We start from the raw sequence: 3,390 nt of genomic DNA, 5'->3' as shown, positions 1-3,390 counted from the left end.
GATCCAGCAATACCTTTCCTGGGCATATATCCAGTAGATGTTCCAACTGGTAATAAGTACAAATGCTCTACTATGTTCATAGCAGCCTTATTTATAACAGCCAGAAGCTCTTAAGAACCCAGATGTGCCTCAACAGAAAAATGGATACAGAAAATGTGGTACATTTACATAATGGAGTACTACTCAGCTATTAAAAACACTGAATTTATGAAATTCTTAGGCAAATGGATGTTTCTGGAGGATATCATCCTGACTGAGGTAACCCGATCACAAAATAACACGCAAGATATGCACTCATTGATATGCTATTAGCCCAGAAACTTAAAGTACCCAAGATTAAATTTGCAAAACACATGAAACTCAAGAAGAACAAGTGGATACTTGTTCCTCCTTAGAACGGGGAACAAAATACCCATGGAAGGAGTTACAGAGAGAAAGTTCAGAGCTGAGACTGATAAAGGACCATCCAGAGACTGCTCCACCTGAGAATCCATCCCATATACAACCACCAAACCCAGACACTATTGCATATGCCACCAAGATTTTGCTGACAGGACTCTGATATAGCTACCTCTTTTGAGGCTTTGCCAGTGTCTGGCAAATACAGAAGTGGATACGCACAGTCATATATTGGATGGAACACAGGGCCCCTAATGAAGAGTAGAGAAAGTATCCATGGAGCTAAAGGGGTCTGCAACCCTATAGGGGGATCAACAATATCAACTAACCAGTCCTTCCTAGAAATATGTATTTAGTTGCATATATGTCAGAGCATGACCTAGTCAGCCATCATTGGGAGGCGAGGCCCTTTGTCTTGCAATGATCTTATGCCCCAGTACAGGAGAATGTCAGGAAGTTGGAGTGGGTGGGTTGGGGAGTAGGGTTGGGGAGTTTATAGGGGACTTTCGGGATAGCATTTGAAATGTAAATGAAGAAAATATCTAATAAAAAAAGAGTGTCATAGGTGGACTCTCTCACACAGCATGGAACCCAAGTTGGCCCAGTCCCTGACTGGCTATTCCCTCACTTTCTGCTCCTTCTTTATCCATGCACCTTGTATAGGCAGGGAATTTAGTGAGTACAAATTCTTCTGGCTGGGTTAGTATCTTACCTGGTTAGAGGAGGTGATAGCTTCACTTTCCACAGTCCCTATTGCTAGGAGCCTTAGCTAAGTTCACCCTCATAGGTTCACAATTATCTTAGTCTATCTGTTCAAGACAGCCTGGATTTTAGAATCCCCACTGAGAAGTCAGGTGTTCTTCAAATAAGTCTAACCTTATGATTATTTGAACATTTCTTTTTTTATTAATTAATTTATTTATTACACTCCATATTTTATTCCCCACCTCATCCACCCTCCAACTGTTCCACATCCCATACCTCCTCCCCACCCACCCCTGTATCCATGTGGATGTCCCCACCCCCTACCCCACCTGATCTCTAAACTCCCTGGGTCCTCTAGTCTCTTGAGGGTTAGTTGCATCATCTCTGAATGAACACAGACCTGGAAATCCTTTACTGTATATGTGTTGAGGGCCTCATATCTGCTGTTGTATGCTACCTGTTTGGTGGTCCAGTGTTTGAGAGGTCTCAGGGGTCCAGATTAATTGAGACTGCTGGTCCTCCTACAGTATCACCATTCTCAGCTTCTTTCAACCTTCCCTAATTCATCAACAGCGATCAGCTGTTTCTGCCCATTGGTTGGGTGCAAATATCTGCACCTGACTCTTTCAGCTGCTTGTTGGGTCTTCTGAAGTGTGAGTGCTCCATAGCCTCAGTAATAGTGTCAGGTCTTGGGACCACCCCTTGAGCTGGATCCCACTTTGGGCCTGTCGTTGGACCTTCTCTTGCTCAGTATCCTCTCCATTTCCATCCCTATAATTCTTTCAGACAGGAACAATTATGGTCAGAGATGTGACTGTGGGATGGCAATCCATCCCTCATTTGATGTCCTCTCTCCTACTGGATTTGTCACCTTGCACAAAGCTCAAGTCCAAGTGGATCAAGGACCTCAACATAAAACCAGATACACTGAATCTAATGGAAGAGAAAGTGTGAAAGAGTCTTGAACTCATTGGCAAAGGAGGAAATTTCCTAAACATAACTCCAGTGGCTCATGCTCTAAGATACCTTTATTTCTTCTTTGTGAATTTGTATCCCCTTGATCTCTTTTTGTTGTCTTATTGTTCTAGCTAGCACGTACTATATTTTATAGATATGGGGAGAGTGGGCCTCCTTAACTTGTCCCCAATTTCAGTTGGATTGCTTCAAATATGTCTCCATTTAATTTAATATAGGCTGTTGGTTTGCAGTAATTTGCTTTTATTATGTTTAGGTATGGGTCTTGAATTCTTGATCTCTCCAATACTTTTAACTTGAAGGGGTATTGTATTTTATCAAATGCTTTTTCTGGACCTAAAGAGATGATCATGTGATTTTTTTTTCTTTGAGTCTGTTTATATATTGGATTACGTTAATGGATTTTCATATATTAAACCAAGCTTGCATCCATGGGCTAAAGCCTACTTGATCATGGTGAATGATGGCTTTGATGTGTTCTTGGATTCTGTTTGCAGGAATTTTGTTGAGTATTTTTGCATCAAATTTCATAAGCGAGATTGGTCAGAAGTTCTCTTTCTACATTGGGTCCTTGTGTGGTTTAGGTATCAGAGTAATTGTGGCTTCATAGAATGAGTTAGGTAGTGTTCCTTCTCTTTCTATTTCATGGAATAATTTGAGGAAAATTACTATCAGGTCTTGTTTGAAGGTCTGGTAGAATTCTGTACTAAATGCATCTGGCTTTGGGCTTTTATTGGTTGGGAGGTTTTTAATGGCTTCTTCTATTTCCTTGTGTGATATGGGCCTGTTTAGATAGTTTATTTGCTCTTGATTTACCTTCAATATCTCTCTAGAAAACCATTCATTTCATCTAAATTTTCCAGTTTTGTTGAGTATAGGCTTTTATAGTGGAAATATATATATATATATATATATATATATATATATGAATTTCCTCCATTTCTGTTGTTATGTCTTCCTTTTAATTTCTGATTTTGTTGATTTGGATACTGCCTCTCAGTCCTTTAGTTAGTTTGGCTAGGGATTATCTATCTTGTGGATTCTCTCAAAGAACTAGCTTCTGGTTTTGTTATTTTTTGTATTGTTTTCTTTGTTTCTATTTGGTTGGTTTGGGCCCTGAGATTGACATTTCCTGCCTTTTACTCCTCTTGGGTGAGTTTGCTTCTTTTTGTTCAGGGGTCGCAGATGTGCTATTAGGTTATTAGCATAAGATCTCTCTAATGTTTTTCTTTCTTTCTTTCTTTCTTTCTTTCTTTCTTTCTTTCTTTCTTTCTTTCTTTCTTTCTTTCTTTCTTTCTTTTTTTTTTTTTT

This window comes from Mus pahari, unplaced genomic scaffold (genome assembly GCF_900095145.1).
Source record: "Mus pahari unplaced genomic scaffold, PAHARI_EIJ_v1.1 scaffold_10799_1, whole genome shotgun sequence".
Lineage (NCBI taxonomy): Eukaryota > Metazoa > Chordata > Mammalia > Rodentia > Muridae > Mus > Mus pahari.
Note: the sequence above shows the minus strand (reverse complement) of the source record.